General features: G+C 36.5%; 1 long non-coding RNA gene across 1 annotated transcript in view; it reads right to left on the minus strand.

The window, feature by feature from the left end:
- Positions 1-27265, minus strand: part of LOC117071487 — a 71182-nt gene that overhangs the window by 38037 nt on the left and 5880 nt on the right. The window lies entirely within an intron of this gene.

Genomic DNA, 27265 nt, shown 5'->3' on the forward strand with positions numbered 1-27265 from the left:
GTGCCTTTGTTGTTTCACCGCTATCTTATTGTAAATGTAAATTAAACAGCAACAAACATTCATTTCAGAACTACGATCACTCGGTCAATCCCAACCACAGTTTAGCTGTGGGTGTAAGAGTAGGCAAAAATCAATGAAACAATTCTGCAATTAACAATCGGCTATAGGAAATTTATATTACAGAGTATTGTATATTGTATTTATAAAATGTATGCTACCCATCTTCTATATCAGTAAAATCTATGATAAACTCATGTGTGTATATATGTGCATATATTTTCAAAACATTTACCAGCACACAACTGAGTAAGACTCAGAGACTGTCTTCCCCGAGGTCACATGGTGAGTGAGTATTAAGAAACTGAAGCTGGTGATAGTGAGTAACAACTATCAGAGGAGGTAAAAAATGTCAATGCCCCAGCAGTTTCTGCAACCCTTTCTTTACAGAAGTCACCTCTGCTTTCTATGCAATCTCCTGTTTTTTTCTGACAGTTGCTAAGAAGGGTTGGTCTGATAAAACCCATGCCAATCTCAATACTGTCTCTCCTTTTTTTTTTTTTTTTTTTTTTTGAGACGGAATTTTTGCTCTTATTGCCCAGGCTGGAGTGCAATGGCGCTATCTCGGCTCACCACAACCTCTGCCTCCCGTGTTCAAGTGATTCCTCTGCCTCAGCCTCCCGAGTAGGTGGGATTACAGGCATGTGCCACCACACCCGGCTAATTTTGTATTTTTAATAGAGAAGGGGTTTCTCCATGTTGGTCAGGCTGGTCTCGAACTCCCAGCCTCAGATGATCTGCCTGCCTCGGCCTCCCAAAGTGCTGGGATTACAGGCATGAGCCACCGCACCCAGCCTCCTCCTTCTTTTGATTATATAATTAAACATACACAAGCCTAACCAAACTTGTGATGTATGTGGGCCTTTCATCAATTACGTTTCCAAGCCTCACCATTGTCAGCCCTCTGCCTCCCTTTCCTGTAAAACATAAGCACAAATTTTAAGGAAGTCGTTCTCTTGCCCCTTTTAAAGGAATGTCACTTTCAGACAAAACATGGTCTTCAGTAGTTCCCTATTGTAGGAGCTAGCACTTAGGATAGGCGCATGACCACTTTTATCTGCAGTTTTTTCTTGCTGTGTAACAGCAAGAAAATAAAGATCTTACATTTTTTACAGAACTTTAAGCTTTACAATGTGTTTTACCACCACTGTATCTTTTGATCCTCATTACAGTGGTGAGATATGTAGGATAGATCTCATTTAACCTAAGAGGAAATTGAGGCTCAGCAAGATTAAAGCAAGTCTCTATGGTTATTGCCCTATCATATTGTAACTCAGGCTTTATTTTTCATCATCGCAGCACCAAACACCCTGAAGTGGAAATGTAAAAAGAAAAAACTTCATAAGGTTTATTGGGCAAAGCAAGGCAATAAAGAAAATTACAGAGTCCAAATAAATTGAGCAGCAAAATGCCCATCAGTTCCTCATTACAGAAACAGAAGAGCAAGGAAAGGAGAGAAAAGGCACTGGAGACAAAAGTTAGTTTTTTGCAAGTGATTTTTCTCAGAGAAATAATGATTTCATCTAACTGAAAAATCACATCAGTTCTTGATGTAAATTCACAGCACCAGTGAGCAGATTCTTTCATTGTAGAATAAGAAAAAAGAAAAGTCATTGAAAAGGTAAATATGTATTAGTATTAGCTCACCTCCACGAGCAGTGACCATGTGCCAGATATTTCACCAAGTGTTTAAAGTCAATTACTCTTTAACTTCTCAAAATAATCCTGTGAGGCAACATTCTAGTCATTCTAGTCTATAGGTGGTCATTCTAGTCTATAGGTGAGAAAACTGAGCCTTAGAGTTAAATACATTTTCTCAGGTAAAAAGTCCAGAAACTTTTATCTGAACCCAGGTTTGTCAAACTCCAGAACCTGTACTCTTAACTCTATGCAATCTAAAGTGGATTACCTGTTGCCATCCATCTTGAGGCATTTTATAGCTACTGCTTCTGCTTGAAAAGCCTAAGTTTACTTGATACAGAATTGGGTAACCCCAGGAGCAACGTAAGCTTAGACTCTAGCCCTGGACATCAGTGCAGAACCTGTCCACTGGGGTCAGTGCGGACTAACAGAGCAACCCCAGCTTGGCATGGACTGGCTGTGTTTCTTTGGGCACATGGTATCATCTCTGAACCAGCTACTTATGATAAGGATAGGTGAACTTTTGCAAGGGCGCACTGGGATAAAATGTATTAAATTGCCTTGTTCTGGAATGTCTGAGGTACTCAGTAAATGCTACTGCATCCTTGCACATTTTGGGTTTGCATCATAGGAATGCCCCTCCAGGCAGATTCATATAAAGTTCCCCAGGTGTGAGCTGGACCCCAAGCAGGATACACCTGCCTGGGAGAACTACACAAAACAGGAGAGGGCAGATGTCTATTGCTTTCCATATCCCACACCTCACAAGCATGGAAATGGCACTGTATGGGGTGTATGTGTGATCACTCAGAGGTAATCCTATGCATTTATTCTCGTTTCTCCACCCTAGGCCTCTCAGTGATCTGAGGACCCACACAGCCCTCCGTGGCTATGAGTTTTAAAGGTTAAAACTAAACATCTTTCACTTTCACCATCCTTTCTTCTTTCCAAAAGGAATTTTCCTCTACTTTATTTCCTCCAGAACATTCTTGATTCTTTGCTTTATTGCTAGGGAATTTAGTTAATGCATCCTAATAAAAATGAGAAACCAGTGTGAATGTGAGGAGCAGGCTGAAATTCAGGCCACTGCTGAGTCTCATGTAGATTATTGCTTCCTTTTTTATACTTGGTTTATCGACTTCCAGCCTCACCCCAATTCTGGTTCATTCCACATGGTGATCTTCCTAAAACTCAGATATCATCTTGCCCCTCTACAGCAAACATTTCTTCATTGACTCTTCATGTCTTCAAGGGAAATTCCAAACTGCATTGAAAACCTTCCATTGTCCCTCAAGCTCCAGTACCTGATCAATTCTTCAGCCTTATCTCTCACCCGTTTAATACCATCTGATACTGTAGTTACACTGGATTTTTGTAGTTTTGCAGATTCAAGACTTTACTCAGATTATTTCTGCCTTTCTGTCATAATTCTTCGAACCCAGATTGAGTATCACCAGTGTCTGGAGAACCTGGACTGAAAGGCAGTGGCTATTTTGTGCGTTTTTACATACTCTATCACATCTATCTATGTCTATCACAGCTCTTACCTGGCAAGGTGATAATTGTTGCTTACTTATCTCTTTCTTTCACTAGTTCATGAGTTCTTAAACAGCAGGAACTGTGTCTTTCTTTCTCTATATTACCAGCATTCCTTCTAGGACTTTGTATATAGAAGGCAATTTGGAAATGTTTATTAAATGAATGCATCTTACTTATTGACGTAAAATACATTCAGACTTATAAACATGTATAGTCATAACAATATCTCCATCCATCTCTGCAATTTTAAAATGATAATGTATAAATAGAAACTGAAAATCAGAAGAGATAAGTTTCAGTTTGAGCTCTGCTACTTACAAACTGTGAGCACTTGGGCAAGTCAATGAACTTTTGAAATCTCTTTATCAGTAAAATGGAAGAATACATCCACTCTAGCTATCTCAGAGAGTATATCATGACTAGATGTGACTGCAGGATGGATCTGGTCATACCCCAGCCAAGTCTCCCTTTTGGAGTGAAGGACCTGTTAATTTCACCAAGTGATGGGCCAGATAACAGCAACAGGTTGTTAGTTGTCACCCCTATGGGGAGTGCCTTGCTTGGGATTAATTCCTTTTCCTAGCAAGGCTCTTATTTAGTGACTTGGTACGGGTAAGAGTACAAAGGTCTGGCCCCTTGACCAGACTTAGCACAACTCTGATGAGCAATCCCATCTTCAGAGCTTCCTACGGGGCTTGAGGTCTCTTCTGACACATCACACAGCTCCACATCTCCCTGTTCCTATCCTGCTATGCTTCCGTCCATACTACAGATGCTGCCTCCAGGGACTCTCTCAATTGTACCTCCTGCATGCTAATTTATTAATCTCCAAAATCCCTTTTATCAAAAAAAAGTTATCTCGAAAAGGGGTCATGGGCACATATTTTAGTGTTACTTAGTACAGATATTGTAAAAATATGGTTTTATATGGAAAACTGTAAAGATAGAGAAACAATAAAGGACATATAATCCAAGTTCTCCCACCCCATAGAAGGGTATGCTTAGGTTACATAAAGCTAAAATAGATCCATCATAGCAAATGATCCAGTAGAATGGTTACGTTTATACTCCCTCCCACAACTAAAGTTTTCTATATATTTGTAGGGGGAGTGTGCAGAGAATATCTATGTGACTGTATAACTATGGAAAAATTACCTTGCTAGAAGGAGGGACTACGTGCGACCCAGTAGCTAGAATCAGCTTTCTTTCTTTGAGCTATTTTGTGCCTGCTGAGCCAGCTTCTGCTAAAATACTAAAAGGGGGAGAAAATAAGGACCATCCAGATTTGCCTCTCTTTGCCTCAAGTCAAAAAACATTATCAAAGATGCTCATTAAATCTCCACCAGAGTCTTTCTGAACTACACAATCATCATGAAGTCTTTCAATGATAACCTCTAATATCTACAGTCTAAAACTTATAGGTATATTATCTCATACAATCCCAATCCTATAGGGTAGAAACTATTATGGAGACTAGATGGGAAATTAGATGAGAAACTAGAACTTAATGAAAGGTTAACGTTCTCCCAAAGTCTCATAGCTGGTAGGCAGGTCAGCTGGCATTGGCACCAGGCCAGAAACTAGGATTTTAACTGCTCTGATCCATGACTTCCAATGAGTTTCATCAAAAATAAATTACAGTTACAATGATACAATGTGATTAATATCAGTAGAGTACATTATGATACTGTCAGATAAAACTAGATTATCTTTCAGATAATGCTATACTAAATAATTGGCTTAAAATGTCTTTTAAAAATTTCGTCCTCAAACTTGTGGTTCTTAAATTGTAATGTATATAGAAATCACAGGAAAATGCAAATTTTAGGGCTCCACACCCAAGAGGGTTTTAGATAGGCCTAGAAATCTGCCTTTTAGAAAGAATCTTCAGTGATCCTTATTGAGATGGGTCGCAATCCACACTTTGAGAGATGTTAATCTAACTGTTAGGTATAGCATTTAAAACCATTAGGTACATCGTCACTTAAATATACACTAGATATCATTCTACTAAAAACAAAATTGAGCACTAGACACTTAACTATGACTATTATTAACTTATCTCTACCACATTGTAGATTTTACTTCCACTGTTTTTATTTACAGCAATTTTAATGTCTATACGAGAGGATTATGTATGTTCAATAGAGGCAAATAGTATAGTATCTATTACGCGAAAGGCACTTCAGTCCATTATAACTGACCCTCACGTCAGCACAATGATTCCTATAAATTAGAAAATTGAGATTCCGAGAAGTTAAGAAATATCTCTACATCACACAGTTCATAAATGCCAAAGTTGAGATTTAGATACTGGTTCAGCAAATTGAGTAGCCAATATTGTTTTCACTAAGACACAGTGTTTCCCAGTCACAGTCTTCAAATCTGTTGAGTTGCTTCATGACCTCTCACAGGTAAGTCTAAGTCCTTAAAAACACAGCTGGGGTAAAAATATTGGGTTCATCTTATGGTGAGTCCTCTTCAAGTCATATACACATTTAGCTCCTCTTCATTTAGAAATAGGGAATTGCCTATGTTTTTAATAAAGAAGAGAGATTATAAGTATTTGTGTGACCATCTCAAACACTTCCAACTTCTACCACCCCAACAATAAAGGGAAAAGAAAAAAGAATGAGAAGAAAAGAGAACAATTCGCATTTAAGGTACTTATTTAGATTAGGGAAACAAAATGTGCCTTCAGAATCTAGCACTAAAGTTTTGCTCCTTTTTTGTTTTTAAATGGTGGGTGGGTGGAAATGTGCCATATTTACCTAAACACATCTTATAAAATCATCTGGTGTAGGCGCAAATTCAGTCTCCTTGCTTTTGGTCTCTTTTTCTTCCCATTCCCTCAGGAGTAGCTTTCTGGGAACTGCTAATTCACCGAGGATGCTGAAGAGGACAGGGCCCATGCTGATGACTCACATTCTTTCAAATACAGTCAAGGGTGGGCCGGAGGACTGCTTTGGTTGAGTCCCGTTACACACATCCTCTGGCTCTCTGCAAGCTATTTGTAGAAGCAGACAGAAAGCTCCAGGAGAGACGGTCCTTGTCAGAGGGCTGGGAACAGCACCAGAAAAACTGTTTCACCCCATCTCTGACTCAGATACTTCCTGCCCTGGCTGGAATCAGATATTGCCAAGACAGCTGTGCGAGAAAAAAAAAAAAAAAAAAAGGAAGAAAACCTAACTTTTCAAAAGTAAGCTTCTATTTAAATGGAAGTTAATCAAGTAGTTGAATTTGGACAAAGATTCAGGTTGTGACTGCCCAATGCCACCAGAAAGTCTGAGCTCAGTGCCAAAGTCCCTCGTGGCTAAATCCACCAGCTCTGGCTGGGTGGGTCTGAGGAATGCGCTAGGTATTAGTCACATCCGGACTCCGCAGATTCTGCTAGGGGTTCACCTGGATGACAACAACCGAGCAGCCAGGTTGGGGGAGAGTGAAATCTAAAATGCATCTCATTTTCTTTCATATTTTTTAAAGTAGTGAAGAACCAGTTTCTACAGTATGTATTATTTGTGCTGACTACAGAGGCGCTGCTTGATTAAAATAGAATGTGGACAATTCACTAAAGCATTCATGGAAAAAGCCACCCAAAGTCTTACCACCCAAAGATAACTACTATAAAAAATTATGCCCTTGAATCCATATGAGGACATTTATACTCTTGTTTCCTAGTCTGTATATATGTATATGTATTATGTAAGTGGCCTCATGTATTTTTGTACCCATTTTCCACTTTCTATGAGGTTATTAAAGTTTTTATCAACTTTTTACACTTCTGATTTCTTTCATTTTCTCTCAAATTGTTTTCGCATATGAAAATAATATCTCATGCTTACTAAGTGCTCGCAATGTATTGTCACATAGTGTTCTAAGTGCTTTATATATATGCGCTAATTTAATAGTCACAGTAAAGCTTAATTTATATCTGAGGGAACAGAAACTCAGAGAGGTGAACTGACTGGCTGAATGTCACACAGATGAAAAGAGGGGAAGCCAGAACTTGTCCAAGTGATCAGATAAAGAACTCACACTCACTGCATATACCTCTTATCTCCATATAACCAATTCTTCCTTAAAAAAATAGGTACATTTTATCATCAGATAACTTTTCTCCTACCATAATACTCCCACTCCAGGGAGCTATTTGTTTAACAAATAATCTCTGGGATCATACACTAGTCCTGACCCTGTGCTAGTTATTGAGAAAATACAAAGTTAAAGGGGACACAACTGATTCACTCATTAATTTATTAAAGCACCATTTGCTTTTGCTGAACACCAAATGTATCCATTGTTCCAGAAGCTAGAGGTATAAAAGCAAAATGGTAGAAGAACTTGTTTCATGGAGTTTATATTCTCACTGGGTGGAGAGAAGACAAAAACTACGCAAACAAAAATATTTTGTGATGCCAGTGTTGTGGAAACAGCGGGGCAGGAGGTAGGGAGGTTCTGGTGCTCTTCTCCGTGGGTGCTTGGGGAAGGAAGACCCCACAGGTGAATGGCATTGAAACAGAGACATGGGAGAAGTGAGGAAGTGAAGCACATGGCTATCTGGAAGAAAGCATTCTGCAGCATGCCACAGTTCTGAAGAGGGGCATGAACATAAATATAAGTAAGTGTTCCACAGCAGGGAAAGCAAGATCGAATCCATGGAAGCAAAGCCCGGGAAGAACAAGCCGTCGAACATGGCAGGAGGGAAGGCTGTGCATGCAGGGATGGTGAGGCATAAATGGCCAGAAAATAGGTGGTAACCACATTATAATGAACTTGAATGTCAGATTGTCTTACTGCAGTAAGAAGCTGGTCTACAGTGAAATATCACCTCACACCTGTTAGGATGACCATTATAACAAAACAAAACAAGAAATAAAATGAGTAGGTCAGATGTGAAGAAACTGGAACCCTTGTAAACTGTTGGTGGAAACGTAAAATCATGCAGTCATGATGGAAAACAGTAGGAAAGTTATTCAGAAAGTTGAAAATAGAGCTACCATGGAATCTAGCAATCCAAGTTCTGGATATATGTCCAAAAGAAGAGAAATCAAGATCTGAAAGAGTTACTTGCAATCCCATGTTCAACGAAGCATTACTCACAATAACCAAGATACAGAAACAACCCAAATGCCCATTGACAGATGAATGGATAGAGAAAATGTGGTAAATATATATAATAAAATGTTATTCAACCATAAAGAGAAGAAAATTCTGCCATTTGTGATGACAGGGATGAACCTTGAGGTTATTGTGCTAAGTGAAATAAGCCAGTGACAGAAAGACAAATATTGTATGATTCCATTTATATGAGGTATTGATAAAAGTGAAACTCAGAGAATCAGAGAATAAAATGGTTCCCCAGGCTAGAAGAAGAAAGGAAACGGGGGGTTGTTGTTGAATGAGTATAAGGTCTCAATTAGGTCAGATGAGTAAGTTTTAGAGATATGCTGTACAACACAGTGCCTATAGTTGACAACATGGTATTGTGAACTTCAAAATTTGTTGAGAGGCTAGATCTTACCACATGCACACACAAAACAAAACAAAATAATAAACCAAGCAACATAAGAAAACTTTGGGACATGTTGGATGTGCCATTACCCTATATGCAGTGATAGTATCCAATGGGAGTTTAATCCAAACTCATCAAATTGTACACATTAAATATGTGCAGATCTTTGTATGTTCATTATACCTTAATAAAGCTGTTTTTTATCAAAAAAAAAAAAAAAAAAAGCTGGACCGCAGTCTTCTATCTCTAGAATTCTCTCATCAACTTGTTCTCTGTTTTGATAAATCCCAATTAGAAACTTCATACATTTTAAGTCTCGATCATCAGAAACCCAATTTTTAAAAAAGGTTTTGGTGTTCAACATTCTTTAGGAAACACTAACAACTGTGTTTGCTCCTGGACTCTTAAAGGAGCAACGAACAAGACTTTATTATACCCAAGACACAGCAATACTTCTTTTTTTTTTTTTTTTTGAGACAGGGTCTTACTCTGTCATCCACGCTGGAGTGTAGTGGCACAATCTCGGCTCACCGCAATCTCTGCCTCCCAGGCTCAAGCGATTCTCCTGCCTCAGCCTCATGAGTATCTGGGATTACAGGTGCACACCACTACCACCTGGCTAATTTTTGTATTTTTAGTAGAGACAGGATTTCACCATTTTGGCCAGGCTGGTCTTGAACTCCTGACCTCAAATGATCCACCTGCCTCGGCTTCCCAAAGTGCTGGAATTACAGGCGTGAGCCAGCATGCCAGGCCCAGCAACACTTCTTAAACACCTTCTTTAGAACTCTCTCCCTCCCACAGCCTCATGCCACCTATTAGTGGCTTTGGTCTTTCTTCCCTTCTGGTTGCATGGGATCCCCAAGGTCACACAGGTGTCTTATTTACATCTACCTCTTGTCAGCATCCCTTTCTTCACCAATATCATTTTAAATGATTGTGCTCTTAATTTGAAGCATGTCTCCCCCTGGAGTGTAAATCCTCCATCACTCTTTTTTTCAAGAAGGGACACATTTGTCAAAAAACAAAAACTTTCTTCCCTTGAAGAACAAAATCATTTATTCTGTTTACAAATTATATACATTTACAAAACCTTTAGCTCATGGCTCCAACTGAAATATCCAGCCCCTAAGATCCCTTGTCCCTAAAACTGTAAATTTAATTTATCAGTAGCTGGCACCATTTCCCTCTCACCTTGAGTTAAAACCATGAAGACCAGAGGACTCATTTTTTATTGGTTCATGCTTCCAGCAGCCTGGCTATCAAGGTGAAGGTGCACTCTCTGTTTCCTTCTAGAAGAGATGCTGGAGGCTGTACATTAGGTCCCCAATCCCTTATGGAAGGCTCTAAAACATTACCTCATTAGCCCTGCCTTAATGCATGGCCAGCATTTTATGTCTTTTGTTGCATTTGCAAGACATAAAATCAATTTAAAAATTATTTTTGATAATACAATATAGGTCTCATAAATAAGCAGAGACACACAATTACATTATACAACACACAGCAAAAAGTCTTGTTAAACCTCTCTCCCTCTCACGACATTCAACAGCTCCTTCTTTTCCAATTCATGACAACCTCACTCATTCTTTTCCGCCTACTAAGCATGACTTTGAATAGAGTCTACACTTTCCAAAATCATGTGCCCTTAACAAGCCTTCTTGAAGCTCAAAATTCACTGCAGAGTATAGTCTGTGACCTACACTGAAGGTGTCTTGCAAGAATAGCATCTTGTTGAATTTCACTGAAAAAATTTCTTCTACATAACAACCAATATAACATTAGTGTTCACATTTTAAAACAACAACAATGAAAATGTAATCCTGGTAATTTTGGTATCAAGTCACAGTTTTTTGTAAAGATGTTAAATAAATATAATGAATTAGAAGTTAAAATGACAGTTCAATCTGAAAAGTTTCAAAGACGAAACACAGCAAAATGAGTAGGAGATAAATGGTAAGGACTGCTATGGTCATTCTCCTGCCCTGAATTGACCTTCCCTTGAGTGTCTGAGGACTGGGTTTCATTTCAACTCCTTCAATTGCCTTAACATTCAGCCACACTTCCTGAACCTTCTGCCTCATTCTTCTCTCTCCTCAATAAAACATTTTTATTTCCAAACCTAAAATAACTTCATTGATTTTCTTATAATTATTAAACAATAAAAACTCATTATGGAAAGTCCAAATTATATAAAACTCTAAAAAGCAATAAAAATAATGGCACCACTGGGAGATGACAATTATTAACATTTTGTTATACTCCATTCAAGACAGTTGTAATACGTATGTTTATAAATTTAGATATGCTTTTTTAACCTTAAAAATTCCCATGTTTTTAATATATGTCATACCATATTTATCTTTATTTTCTTTTTAGATTTTTTATACTAGAATTTATTTGAAATTATAAAAGTAATACATATTCATTATAATAGGTGAGACAATTCAAAGATGTGAATACAAAAATTAATCACCTTCTTTGATCTTTTCCTTTTTGCCCCCTGAGCTGACTAAACCCTCTCCAAGGGTTTAGTTTCCAAGGGTTTAGTTTCCACATAATAACCAAAACATTATTAATTTGTAAGATTTTTGAAAAACAGTATAAAAAAATAGAAGCATAACATGTTTGGGAGTTGTTTTTCACCAGCAACAGCCTTCCTGAGAGGAGAAGAAAGATTAATTTGACGTGCTCACCTATATTCTACTGATTTTGAGATATATATTTTAATGTTTATCCTTAAAATAACCAACTTTTGATTTTGTAGATTTACTTTTTTGTTTCATTATTTCATTATTAGTTCACTAATTTTTATTCTAGTCTATTGTTTTCTTTCCTCTATTTGCTTTGTAAATAGAAGTTTAATCTTTTTAAACTAGTTGCTTAGGGTAGGAAATTACATGATCAATTTGAGATTTTTCTTAAAAAATAGTTCTTCATAGTTATAAATCTCCCTTTAGTACTACTTTAGCTGTACCCAATGAGTTGTGGTATGCTATGTTTTTGAATTTTGTTCATTTCAAATGTTGATTTTCAAAGTATTTTCTAATTTTACACGTTTTTTTTTCTGTGACCCATTGATTACATGAGTATGATTTTTTAAAATTATCACATATTTGTAAATTTCCTTCTGTTGCTGCTTTCTAGTTTTATTTTATTTGTGTCAGAGAACATACATCTAGTTATTTCAATTCTTTAAAATTTATTAAGTTTTTTAAAAAATATTGCCGATTGTCCATTCTAGAGACTGTTCCATGTACATTTAAGAATGTTTATTCTAAGTCGGCCACGGTAGCTCATGCCCGTAATCCCAGCACTTTGGGAGGCTGAGGCAGGCGGATCCCGAGGTCAGGAGATAGAGATCAGCCTGGCCAACACAGTGAAAGCCTGTCTCTACTAAAAATACAAAAATTAGCTGGGCAAGGTGGTGCATGCCTGTAGTCCCAGCTACTCCGGAGGCTGAGGCGGAAGAATCGCTTGAAGCCGGTTGGCGGAGGTTGTGGTGAGCCGAGATCGCACCACCGCACTCCAGCCTGGGCGACAGAGCAAGACTTTGTCTCAAAAATAAAAAAGAATGTTTACTCTACCATTTTTAGATGAAGACTTCTCTAAAATTCTGTTGGGTCTAATTGCTCTATAGTCTTATTTAAGTCTTCTATTTCTTTGTTGATATTCTGTCTCATTGTTTTTCCTAGTATTGAAAACCCATACTGAAGTCTCCAATTGTTTTTGACTTGTCTATTTCTCTCTTCAATTCTATCAATTTTTGCTTCATGTATTTTGGGACTTTGTTGTTAGGCATAGTACATATTTATATACACACATACACATATATGTATGCATATGAATATATACACATATATGTGAATATGTGTAATTTATAAGATTATGTATATAATTACATATATATTGTTGATAAAATAATATTTACGTCTTCCATTTTGTTCTTTGATTTCTGAAGAGCTTACTTTTTTTCCCTTTAATTCTCCATACTGTCTTCTTTATACTGTATAGATATTTTTAGTATACCATTTTAATTTCCTTTTTTTTTTAAGCTACATACTTTTAGTAATTCTCTTAGTGGATGCCCTGGGAGTTACAATTAACATCTTAAAACAATCTAGGTAAGATTAATACCAAGTTAATTTCAATAGTATGTAAAAACTCATTTCTGTATAACTTCACTCCCCCTCCCATTTGTATTATTATTATCACACAAATAACATCCTGATTCATTATAAGCTCATCAACTCAGCTTTACAGTTACTGCTTTATGTAGTTTTCTTTAAGTCAGACAAGACAATAAAAGTTTCAAACAAACATATATTTATACTGTTTTAAAAGTTTACCTATGTATTTATCTGTTTTGTTTTTCCTTATTTGTTTATGTATTCAAATTACTCTAATGCCTCTTCATCTCGTAAGACTTATTTTAGCTTTTTTTTTGGGGGGGGAGCAGGTCTGCTAGTAACAAGTTTACTCATTTTGTTATCTGAGAATGTCTTAATTTCTTCTTTGCTTTTGAACAACAGTTTTGCTGGATATTGAATTCCTGGTTAAAAGTCTTTTCTTTTCAGTACTTTAAATATGACATGCCACTGTCTTCTTTGCTCCATGATTTCTGTTGGTAAATCAGTTATTAATCTTAGTGAGGATCCCTTGTATATGATAGGCCACTTTTCTCTTATTGCTTTGAAGATTCTCTGTTTGACTTTGTTAAAAGACCATTAACAATGGCATATTTAGAATAAATCTCTTTGAGTTTATTAGACTTGAATTGATTGGTAAATTCTTGGCCATCATTTCTTCATATATTCTTCCCTCCCCCTTTTTTCCTCTTCTTATGGAAATTCTATCATAGATATGTTGGTATGCTTAAAGTATACCAATTTCTCTATTCATTTCTCTTTATTCTTTATCCTTTTTATTCCTCAGAATGCATAATCTCAAGTGACATTTGTTCAAGTTTCTTCTGCCAGCTCAATATGTTGTTGATTCCTTCTAGTAAATTCTTCATTTTAGTTCTTATACTTTCCAACTCAAGAGTTTCTATTTGGCTCTTTTTTAGGGTCCCTTCTCTACTGATAATCTCTCTTTGGAAAGACATCATACTCATAGTTTACTTAAAGTTTTTAGACATGTTTTTCTTTAATTCCTTGTATTTTTAAATTTTAAACTATTTATTCAGTATAACATCTGTGCTTCTTGAAGTACTATTTCTCTTGAGTACTTTTTTCTCTTTGTGTGCCAGACACTTTTATCTTTGTATGTCTCATTAATTCTTTGTTGTTGTTAAAAACTAAACATTTGGAATAATATGATACAGCAACTCTTGAGTTCAGATTACGCTCCCCTACTTTTACAGTGTTTTTTACTTGTTGCTGTTTGTTAGAATTGTTTAGTGACTTTCTCATACTAATTTTGTAAAATTTGTATTGTTTTGGTCTTGTGCAGCCTGTGAAATACCTACTTAGTTAGCTTAGTGATCAGCTAATGGATTGATGAACATTTCCTTACATTACTTGTGTTAATAATTCTCCGAATCTTTGCTAAGTGGCTCTATGTTTAGGTATAGGGAATGCCTACAACACTCAAGCAGACAGTTCCCAACTCTGCCCTAGCCGTCACTTTCGGCTTTCACAGAGTCTTAAAGGCAGAGAGAAATAAGGGATTAGGGTGCTCTCAGGTCTTTATGGGGATGCATACAGCCCTGGGCATGTGCAAGCACATGAATATGATGGTTAATTCTATGTGTCAACTTGAATGGGCCACAGTGTACTTAGATACCTGGTTAGACATTACTTCTGGGCATGTCTGTGAGCATGTTTTCAGAAGAGATTACCATTTGAATCTGTGAGCTGAGTAAAGCAGCTGGCCATCCCCAGCGTGAGTGGCCATCATTTCATCCATCAAAAGACTGAATAGAACAAAAAGACAGAAGAAGTTTAAATTTTTATTCAACTTGATTGCCTGTGTTGAGACATTGATCTCTTGTACTTGGCACTTCTGATTCTCAGGATTTGAGACTTGGGCTAGGATCTACACTGTTAGCTCTCCAGCTCTCATGCCTTCAAACTACACCACTAGCTTTCTTGGATCATCAGCTTACATATGACAGATCATGGGACTTCCCAGATTCCATTATCACATGAGCCAATACCTTATCTATCTATCTATCTATCTATCTATCTATCTATCTATCTATCATCTCTCCTGTTTCTCTAGAGACCCCTGACTAATATAGCAACCTTCTAAATATCCAGGAGTATGCCAAAGCTTTCAAAGTCCCCAATAATTCGCTCGTATTTCCTTTTAAGTTTTTGATTAGCCTTTTGTTAGCTCCAGCTATAATTCTGCCTCAGGCAGCTGCAAAGGTAAACAATTGCCACTGGTTGTTTTCAACCAATGAACTGCAAATAAGGTCTTTCACACAGAGTAGCTGAGTCAGGTCAGTTAAAGAGAAGCCCCAAGAATGATGCTTTTCAAAATACTGCCAGACAGGTCAAATAGTGACAATAAACGGAATGGTGTATTTGGGTAGCTCCAAGTCTATTCAGCCCTTTCCAGTGGCTGCTAGGTTACTGTTTTTCAAATGTACCATGGATCTTGGGAGGAGTGATGAGATTAAGTCAAACTGTAATGCCATATAATTTATTGTTCCACTAATATTTAGCCATTACTCTTAAATAAATTTTTTCAGGTTGTTGCAAGCCTTTAATTAACTTCCAGAGCTCTGAAAAAGTTGATTTTGACAGTTTTAAACAGTATTCTTACTGCTTTTAGAGAGAAAGGGGTTTTTAAAGATTTTTCGGAAGCCTTCAGTCATTTTTTAATAAAAATTGTTAAGACTATACATAATTTCTGAATACAATTTAGCTATGTTCCAAATATTCTAGCATAGAGTGCTCTTCTACTTGTTACTTTTAATTATTTAAATTAAAAAATTCATTATTGAACCAAAGCTTGATTTGAGAAAGTGTTTCACATTTTCCATGTGTATACTCTCTTGGTTTCTGACATGTGCGTCCGTGTGAAGAGACCATCAAACAGGCTTTGTGTGAGCAATAAAGCTTTTTAATCTACCTGGGTGTAGGCGGGCTGAGTCCGAAAAGAGAGTCAGCGAAGGGAGATAAGTATGGGGCCGTTTTTATAGGATTTGAATAGGTAAAGGAAAATTCCAGTCACAGGGTGGGTGTTCTCTGGCGGGCAGCAGTCGGAGTCACAAGGTGCTCAGTGGGTCAGCTTTTTGAGCCAGGATGAGCCAGGCACAAGATAATGTCATCGCTTAAGGCAAGGACCGGCCATTTTCACTTCCTTTGTGATGGAATGTCATCAGTTAAGGCGGGGCAGGGCATTTTCACTTCTTTTGTGATTCTTCAGCTACTTCAGGCCATTTGGGCGTATACACGCAAGTCACAGGGGATGCGAAGGCTTGGCTTGGGCTCAGAGGCCTGACAGTTACTTTATGTTTATTTTAGTTTTAACGTATTAAAGAAAAAGTGTGACCTTGTCAGTCTTGACTTTTACATGTTTATTAAAGTTTTCTTTGTGGATACTTCCATGAATGATTTTTGTAAATGTTTCTGGAAATATATATTTTTTGTGTATGGGTAAAAAGTTATATTAGTTGAAGACTATATATTGCTGACCTACAGAAACTGTAAGCTTTCCATTTAATTCATATTTTAAATATTTATTTACCCTTTTAGGAGCTTTTTCCTTATGGTTAGCACATAATGTTTTATTTGCATGGGACATTTTCTTTCACAAAGTATCTCCCATTTTCATATTTACTGTTTTGGCCCTTGGTAATTCTCCTGCAACTAATGTTCGTCTAATATTACTATTGTTATTCTTGCTTTCTTTACTTGTATTTCTTTAGTATATATTTTTCTAACTCTATATTTTCCATTTTTATTTTGTTTATTCTGTTCTCGTGCCAATTCAAAACTTTAACTTTTTTTCCTGGTAGATTTTATGAAACCACAAAATCTGAGACAGGTCTCAGTTAATTTAGAAAGTGTATTTTACCAAGGTTGAGGACGCCCCATGGCACAGCCTCAGGAAGTCCTGATGACACGTGCCCAAGGCAGTTGGGGTGCAGTATTTTAGGGAGACATGAGACATCAATCAAGTACATTTAAGAAATGCATTGGTTTGATCCAGAAAGGTGGGACAACTCAAAGTGGAGGTGGGGGTTCCAGGCTATAGGTAAATTTAAACATCTTCTGGTTGACGATTGGTTGAGTATGTCTAAAGACCTGGGATCAATAGAAAGGAATGCTTGGGTTGAGATAAGAGGCTCTGGAGACCAAAGTTTTATCATGCAGATGAGGCTTTTAGCTAGCAGGCTTCAGAGAGAGCAGAGAGAAATGTTTCTTATCAGACTGAAAAGTCTGTGTTGATGTTAGTGCCTGAGAGGTATAATGAGGCATGTTCCCACCCCGACTTCCCTTCTTGGCCTGAATCAGTCTTTCAGGTTAAATTTTAAGAGCCCTGGCTGAGGAGAAAGTCCGTTTAGATGGTTGGGGGGCCTTAGAATTTTATTTTTGGTTTACAATTTAGAGTTCTTTCATATCATTTGTTTTCAATAATGTCATCAGAGAGATATATGTTATGGAACAACAATAACAAATATTTAGCTCTTTCTTAGATATAATGTATAAAAATGAGTCTTATTCTAGATTAGCAGCAGGCCTTGGAAGAAATCTATGAAAACGTAGATTTTTAAATTTAGTTTACTTTCCCTTTATCCCCATAAGACACCAAAGAATATCAAGTCTCTGTATTTGACATGTCAAGATTTTTAAATAAAATCAAATCAAATGCTAAGTTGAAAATAACCAGCTGAGTGTGATGGTTTATGCATGTAATCCCAGCACTTTGGGAGTCTGAGACAGAAGGATTGCTTGAGGTCAGGAGTTCAAGACCAGCGTGGTCAACACAGCAAAACCCAGTCTCTACAAAAATATTTAAAAATTAGCCAGGAGTTGTGGTGCATGCCTGTAGTCCCAGCTACTTGGGAGGCTGAGATAGGAGGATCACTTGAGACCAGGAGTTCGAGGTTACACTGAGCTACAATTGTGCCATTCACTCCAGCCTGTGTGACAAAGTGATACCCTGTCTCTAAAATTAAAAATTAAAAACTAAAATAAAATCATGCGAATTGGAATTGAATCGCAAATCCAAGAAGTTAGTGGTCTTCTGCAAAAGAATGAACTGCAAAGCTTTACATTAAGTGCATAGAAGATATCATAAACCACAATTTCTATCCCAACTTGGATAGTTTATTTAAGGTCTGAAAAGTAATTTATTAAAAATGTTATCTATGACCTCATGCTAATTATTTTATTAATATTATTTCATTTAATTCTCAAAGAAAGTGATAATACATGGGAAGTATATGGACTGGAATTTGGTATATATTAAATATGCAATAAGTGTGAGCCAGTTTTATTGTGAATATGAATAACTTATGATTCAGAGCTACTTATGGATTTGTTATCAACACCTGTAAAGAGGTTAAGTGACATGATTGACCAGATCTACTTGGTTAGTTAGTAGCAGAGACAGAATTCAAGTTTATGTAAATTTTATTCCAAACCCAATTCTTTTCCTTCTTTGTTTTACTGCTTTGAAAGGAAAAAAGAATAAACAAATATAAAATGTTGAAAAGTCACTGAGGCCCGCTTTACAACATAACTACTGCAACTTCCAAAGAATCCTCAAATATAAAGAAAAATACTTCTGATTGTTTATTTTCATTTTCTAAATACACCTTACTCATTTTTCTAATGCCAAATGTTAATTTACTAGTTCCCAGTAGTCATGACAGGACTTCTGTGTAGCAGGTGGTATTTAGACAAGTCTCAGGACCCTATTTGACAATGAACTCTGCCCAGAGAGAAGAAAGTTCTATCACCATGAAAGGAAGCACTCACCTCTGGGAAGGGCAGCTACCAGTTCCACCACTTCCAGCACTGCCCCTGCTGTTATGGAGCCATCAGAGAAGATGCTGCTTCAAAAAACAAACGCATTTGCAAACCTTTCATAATTCTTCCTGGGGATCTCAAGGTCACACTAAGTTCTATCCTTCAAAAGCCTTTTTCATCTGCATTTCAGAGACTTCAACTAATCTCCAAATATTCTGCTATATCCTCTTCAACAGTGTCCTTTCTCTTCTTCCTCTCCCTGCTTCCCAACCTGTCCTAATTCTCTTACATACTCCACAAGGCCACATTCAATTAGCCTTGTTCTGTGACGATTTCTCTAAACCTTTCAGTCTACCTCAACCCTTGAAGTGCTAACAAATCATATAATATTTTGTATTCTTTAACCTCAATAAAGTGTAATGTCCTGCAAGAACAGGAATTGTCATACACATATTATCACCCAACGAGAACTAATATAGTTCCAGACACATAATAGTTACCAAAATAAAATTGCTTAAGTTAAAAAAAACTTTGGGCCAGGCGCAGTGGCTCATGCCTGTAATCCCAGCACTTTGGGAGGTTGAAGTTGGTGGATCACCTGAGGTCAGGAGTTCAAGACCAGCCTGACCAACATGGTGAAACCCTGTCTCTACTAAATAGAAAAAATTAACTGGATGTGATAGTACATTCCTGTCATCCCAGCTACTTGGGAGGCTGAGGTAGGAGAATTGCTTGAATCCAGGAGGCAGGTTGCAGTGAGCCAAGATTGTGTAATTACACTCCAGCCTGGGTAACAAGAGCAAAACCCTGCCTAGAAAAAAAAAGCAACAAAAAACAAACAAACAAAAAACAAACAAACAAAAACTTTAGAATAGTATGATGGCTACATTTAAATATGTCATTTAAATATGTTCTGTGGATTTAGGGTGGCTATATTCCATGAATAATTTTTGGTGTTTTTGTATTGTACTCGTGTAATTATAAAATGGCATCAAAAACAACCCAAAAAACCTCCCTAAATCCATGTAAACATTTTTAACCTTACACGAATTTGATTTAAGAGTTTAAACATTATTAAGTGTCAAACCAGAGCTTTGCCTCCTCATTAATCAAAGTGAAAAAGAGAATTAAGACCATTGTTCCTAATTGTACCAAAATTTCAACCTGCTTTCCTACTAATTTTATATTGCTTAAAAAATATGACATGGTATAAAGTAAAATAAGCATGTAATAAATTGTATTAGTAATTATTTTAGCCAAACACTTACATCAAAACATAAAGATAGATATTCTGACAGAAAATACATCACTTATATATCTTCAAAATCACTGTGTAACTTAATCCAAATTTCATTCATAAATTTTAATATGTCTCTAGCTTCAGAATAACTTTAATCAATTGGTTTGTAGTCTCAAATCTCTCCTCATAGAGACAAGTCTTGAACTCTAGAACTTCAGTTCTTTAGGAAAACTTAATATAAAAACCCCATGTTCACTGGCTCATTGTGAACTTTTCTATTTCTGATCTTAAAATGTTTTTATCTCTTTGCTGATAGTTGACATAAAAATGGCCTCATTTCTGATATCATATCAAATTCTTTTTCTTGTGTCCTTACAGGAAGAAGAATGTCAACTGTTGGTGTGCTACCAACATCACTTCTTCTAGTCCACATTCCACCATGTGTTTTTTTAAATACATAGAACCATATATAACCCATTTGAAAAGGTCTTTCTTATTTTAAGGAGACTTGATTTCTTTTCAAATTTCTTTACTTTCTAAATGTAATGAAACCTTTCAACAAAACTATAAAATGGTTTTGTGTTCATGAATTTTACCCTTCCAATGTTCAAGTATTTCAGAAAATGCTTGAACCTGCTGTGCCTCCAGTTCTCTCATTTAATCCGATGCACAAAGCTTCTGAACACCTGCTATGTGCCAATTACCGGCAAGAGACCATTTGTTTTAAGTGCACATGCTTTCACACAGAAGAGGTTGGTATGTTCTATTCTAGATGTTTCCAATGCCTTTGTCATTGTGGAAATACCGTTTGTTCTCAGTCCAAAAAAGTACTGTGAAAATGTCGCAGCCAAAATATAAAAATCAGAGGTGTTTTGTTTCCCTAAATACTCTCTAGTCTGTGGAGATGTGAACACCTTATCTTTCATGTGCTGCTGCTGCTACCACGTAGTTTTAGGTGAGTTGACCATCCTTGCTTGTCCAAACTTGCTTTCTAGCTTCTGAAAATGCAGTGTTATTATACGCTTGGCCTGACCAATGAGTTAATGACTAAGGATCACTTTGAGTGACAGCATTCTAGTTCTACAGCAATAATACATCTGACCCAAAGGAGAAACCACTGATCATTAGGATCAGCAATTAGAAATCTACATGTAATTGCCCATGAAAGATTGGCCCTTGAACTCCCTTTTTGGGTGCATTCTGCAGGTCATATATGGAACCTAGAAGTGAACAAATAGTAAATGTCATGAAAAGATGCGCTTTAAGCAGCACTCTGATGCTGTGACAATCTGGGAGCCATCTGTACTGAGAGATACAGTGTTCCTGTGTTTAAAAAGACTTCTTTTGTTAATAATCCCTCACACCAGCATACTCATAAAAGTAAAGCAATCCCAATCTCACATGGTCTGCTGAGGAGGGAGCTGGTAAAATACTAGCATGAGCACCCAAGGCCTTAGTGAACTAGAGATATTACTAAACTATTGAGTAAAGAGTCTTCAGATTATGAAGGGATTAAATATTTATTGTGAATTTTAAAGTAAATTTAAAATTAATCAACAAATCCTAGATTAACTGTAAAAAATATGAGCCATCACATGGAACAAATAATCTTTTGGTCTATATATTAAATTCTCCTGAGGTTATGAATGAAGTTATGTTTAGGACTCAGGAGTCAAAAGCTGAATTTTTAATAATGAATATTATCAATCAAAAAGTGAAAGTAATATTGACATAAGGTAAAGAAGAATCAAGGGAGTTCTGAGAGACTATGTTTCAATAAAGCAATCACAAAACATTCTTGATCATCTTATCTGTGGTCATTCCTTTAGAACATATATAATATGTATTTTTGTCACATACGTTTCCAGTGGGCAACATGAGAAATGCGGAGATGTTAAGCATCATGTTAAATCTATACAAACACTTGAAAAAGTGTTGAGACAGTGTCACTTGAGAGTGTGACAAAAGGAAAACAGCTTCGAAGCAACCAGATATTCTTAGTGGAAATGCACATCCACCTCAAACAGATGACCTTTGCTATACCTATGCATTTGTCTCTCATGGTTTAATTTTTGAATGGACTTTATCACCCTTCAGCCACATCAGTTCTCATCTGTTGTTAATCATCATGCAGATACAAGTGTACGTTGACTTCAGTGAGTGTTTTTCATCTGTGTAAAAAACAACCAAAAGGAACGAAGAGAGTGAAGGACAAAGACTGTGGCAAATATTTAGAAGGAAGAAATATATGGATTTTTATAAAGTGAAAACAAAATCCACATGTTATTTGGAGTTACCTTGTACTTGTGTTAGGAAAAAAGATAATTAAAAATTGGCATATAGTTTTCTGTGGCATTATTTGTGACATTAGTTGTGACACATCTGAGATATAATGTGCTATTACTGAAGTGTTCTTCTTATCTTCCATTCTGTAGAAAAACCTGAGACATAAGCAAAATGGGACAATATCTGGTGTCTTGGTCCATTTGTGTTGCTATAAAGGAATACCTGAGGCTGGGTAATTTATAAAGAAAAGAGGTTTATTTGGTTCCTGGCTCTGCAGGCTACACAAGAGAAATGGCACCAGCACCTGCTTTTGTTGAGGGGCTCTGGAAGCTTTCACTCATGGTGGAAGGCAAAGAGGGGCAGGTGTCATGTGGAAAGAGAGGAAGGAAGTGAGAAAGGAGGAGGTGTCCACCTCTTTTCAACAAGCAGTTCTCACAGGAACTGAGACTGAGAACTCACTCGCTCCTGCAAGAATAGGAGAATGGCACCAAGCCATGAGGAATCTGCCCCTATGACCCAAACACCTCCCACTAGGCCTCACCTCCGACACTGGGGATCAATTTCAACATGACACCTGGTGTGGCTAGACAAATTATATCCAAAATATAGCACCTAGTTTTGTTTGGCTAATTTTAAAATTGAATCAAAGTAACAAATTATTAAAAATGGTTTGCGCATGTTTCAGAGAATACATTGTAAGTTAATATCTATTAATGTAAGCTCATTTGGAAACCATTTGATGTAGGGCTAGAGCTGATTTGTGTATGTGTGTGTTTACTATAGATAGAGCCAGCTAAGTGAATATCTGCGTCATCAATTTTGTATGGTATACCCATGTTTCATTATATAAGAACTCCAGTTTTGGTTTCTTTAAAGGATGTCTGGAATTTAAAGACAGATGCAAAGCTATCTGAATGCAAAATTGTTCTAGATGTGTAATTTTTTTCTTCAATCATTCTTATTTGCTAACATTTTTAAATGAATTATCTTGATCAAGTTATTTAAGTCATTGTTCAATGCCATCGAACTTGGTCTTTTGAAAATGAATTTCTTTCCACATTCATATTGCTTTGAATAATTCTTATTTAAATTATGCAATTAAAATAACAAATATACCTGAAACAAACAACCTTGGAAGTAAAAAACAAAAGCTATCTTTTGGATTGAAAAGAAGTGTGTAGCCTACTAGAACTTAAGTATTTAGTGTTCTATGGGTATTTGTGAAGGAACAGAGTGTCAGTCTGGAGGTTGGATAAATTGAAGGTCACTTAAGAGCTCTTTCTATCATGTTTAAAATAACATCTGAAGAGCAAAACATTGTAAAATGTGGTCAGTGGGGCCAGCTTTGTAAAACACAATGTTTTATCCCCTCTCGTATGAGAAAAGAAAAATTATTTTCTTTGAAAGCTTTATCATTGCCTTGAAAACACCCTTACTAATTAGCAGCTAATAATATCAAGTGATAAAAATCAAACATTATTGAAAGAAGATAGGATGAAGTGACTTAGCATGCAAATTTAGGAGATAATTCATTAAAGGTAATCTTGAATGGATGACACACAACTTATTACTAAATGTCAATTATACTGTCTTTATAGTACAAAATATAGATTTATCCAACAGTAGTGCTCACTCTTCATCAAACTATAAATTTTTATTATTGGGAAAGCCTGTCCCAAATAAAAAGAGAGGTTGATATAATGATGTACAAAAAAATTGCTAACATGTTTCCACCAGTCTGGGCAAAAATGAAGAAAACTGAAGAGTCATAGACTGGTGATGAAGCATAAATTGGTAATTCTTCCTCAAAGAAAATCTGAGAACATTCATTAAAAACTTTAAAAATATATACACACAATTACTCAACACTTCTGATTCTAAAAAATCCTCTTGAAAAAACTATTATAAATATGCAAAATGATATATGCATTACAAAATTCTCAACAGGATTGCATAGGAAGGAAGGAAGGAAAAGAGGAAGGAAGGAAGGAAGAGAGGAAGGAAGGAAGGAAGGAAGGAAGGAAGGAAGGAAGGAAGGAAAAAAGGAAGCAACCTAGCAGCCCCTACTGACTTCTAAAACGGTCAAGTTTATTTATGGTTATAAAAGATTAGTTAAATTATGCTGGTTGTATTTCTGGAACTGAATGACGATGAAAATGGTTGCGGTTCATTCAATTCCACTAGCAGCACCATAACTAGACTATTTCAGCTATGTGCCCATCCACCTCTGTAGTTTCTACACACAAAAAAGGCTTACCATTCCATCTTGGTTTCTCCATAATTTTTGAATTGCCAACATCCTTCCAGTCAACTCCATTCTGCTTATTATCAGAGTCAGAATTGGTTTCTTTTGCTTGCAGCAAAAACTTTAAATGGTACACATTATTATTCTTCAACAATAAGATTAGCATAGTATTCTGCCACCCAATAATATATCGGTGTGCTTTTTAACCATTCCTTTATTATTGAGCATCTAAACTACCTCCCTTCATCCTTTCCTCCTCCTTCCTTTCACTGTTGCTAGCAACAATGTATTTCTTGATTTGGATGCTGGTTATACACTTTGTTCAATTTATAAAACTAGATCAAGTATACTCATGCATCCTTTCCATTTTTTCACTATAGAGATTACACTTGAAAACAGATTCTACTTATAACTAGAGACAATCTAATATCTCAAATTTTTTAAACTGGCAGAAAGTCTGAACAGTCTAGATTGATATTCCCTCTTTCTTTTGCTCTCTTGATTTTCCATCCCAAATATTGTGAAACTTTGAAATAATGTTAACTTTAACCACCATAAATACTACCAATATAAGTAGAAACATAATGGAAAGAGAAGATAAAATATTTGTCACAACATTAAAAAAATCAAAAAATAAAATTTGCATAGACTACATTACTTATTTCTACAATTGGTCCTGCCTATTACTCATCCTATATTCTCCTGATATTCAGCCAGCACTCAATTGGTCAGAGTGCTTTGTCAAGTAGACCAATACAAACCATAATTATTAATAACCGAGCTTAGTTCTTGGTGATTCTCCCAACATAGAATAGAGGTTTCAATAACTTTATCACCGTCCTTAGTAGTTTCAAGGACACTTTCCAAATGGTTGGATCAGATAATGTCACATTCATCAGGAACAGTTTGGATTATGCCCAAGAATTTAGAATCTAACAGAGCCCAGAAGTAAAACAAGAGGCACTGTACACAGAATAGTTACTTAACCAATGATAATAGGGCTTTGCTTCCAAATTCTAGATGTTTCTTTTGTGATTCGTCTAACCGAGCTTACTATAGATTCCATAAAGCACTCTGAACCACCACTGAAATTCTAATTATCATTGTTTTTACTGAGCCCAAAGGGCCAATGTATGTAATCATTTGTACAGGTAGAGAGATATGTCTGTCTTAGGTTCCATCTCAAACTTGCAGGTTTTCAAGCCACTTGGCAAATTAATTTAGCTGCAGTCAAACTCTCCAAAACTGCCAACAAAATCCAAAGACAGCAACTGAGAGATGTGTCTTCTGTCCTCTTAAGGTAGGGAATGCAAAGCGAGCCTACTGGTTCTTCACTTGAATAGGGAAAATTATTCCAATATGCTGCAATTCTCAGGATTTTCAGACATTTCACAGAGGTGGTAGATTTTAGTGTATTCACTTTTTTTCTATCTTGCTTCCAATGGAAAACAAGTGTCTCAGCAGGGTGCCTAATGTTCCTAATGTTCCTGCTATTTCTAGTTTCCTACAAATTATCAGCATGATTTTGCCCATTTAATGTAAAAGTGTGATGTCGTGTGATACAATGAATATATTTTAGCATAGATCTCTAGAGACAATTTATCCATGAAACAAGAAAGTAAGGAATACTTCTGCTCCTGTCAGATGAAAGTAAACTTCTGACGTTTTCTGACTGTAAGAATGAATAGGAGAAAAGCATCTGCCAGATCGAAAAGTGCACGCCAGGTGCAAGGGCCTTGTGGATTGTGTTATCATCAGTGTTTTACAAATATTTGTTGTTTGAAGCCTCCTTGTGGAAGGGTAATTCTTTATTCACACCTTGTTGAACTCAGGCACAGCCTGAGCTCAATTCTGTGAGATAACACAGCACATCACAAAGTGTTTTCACAGATAGCTTGTTTCACAGATAGCTTGGCACCGTCAAAGTTTCCGAACCTATTGAGGACTTATAAGGAAATATGAATATCCAGGCCTAAAAACTAGAAACAAGCTATCTGTGAAAATGCTTTGTGATGTGCTGTTTTATATCACAGAATTGAACCTGCATTTTGATGAAACAGGTTCCAAACACTCTTTTTGTAGAATCTAAGAAGTGACATTCTGCCAGCATAGGCACACATAAGTACTTGCCAGGAGTGACATACTGCCCAGTGCTTTGCTAAATACTTCATATGATATAGGTACTATAATTATTCCCATTTTACAGATGAAATACTTGAGGGGCAGAGATGTTAAGTTCTTCCTTAATGCAGCTCATCTGAGCAAATAAATGAAATGAAATTCAAATGTACGTTTCTTTCAACTTTTAGGAATTTTAAGGAAGTTTAGGAAATGTTTGTGCATACTGTTTATTCATGAACCTTCATTAACACATTTGGAATGATTTTAAGAGATACAGGAATGAGTTCTGAGCAATAAGAATTTTTTACATTTATGCTTCATATATTTAGTGAGGATTCACTTTGTGCCAAGATGTCTAAGGTTTGTGCTGTTGAAGACACAAATGCTGTCTCTCTAGGTCAGTCTATACAGACAATTTTATCCTTTGTCACACTATGAGTTATTTAAATATGATAATGTTTTTATTTCAGAAGCAGAAAAGCAAACATCACAAAGCTGTAATTTTATAAAATCTACGTGAGGTTTTGATTCCATTCACTTTTTTTTTTTGAGACGGAGTCTGGCTGTGTGACCCAGGCTGGAGTGCAGTGATGCGATCTCTGCTCACTGCAAGCTCCGCCTCCCGGGTTCATGCCATTCTCCTGCCTCAGCCTCCCGAGTAGTAGCTGGTCAATTCTTTTTAAAAATTTGTC

Source organism: Trachypithecus francoisi, unplaced genomic scaffold (assembly GCF_009764315.1).
Source record: "Trachypithecus francoisi isolate TF-2019V2 unplaced genomic scaffold, Tfra_2.0 Lachesis_group3, whole genome shotgun sequence".
NCBI classification, from domain to species: domain Eukaryota; kingdom Metazoa; phylum Chordata; class Mammalia; order Primates; family Cercopithecidae; genus Trachypithecus; species Trachypithecus francoisi.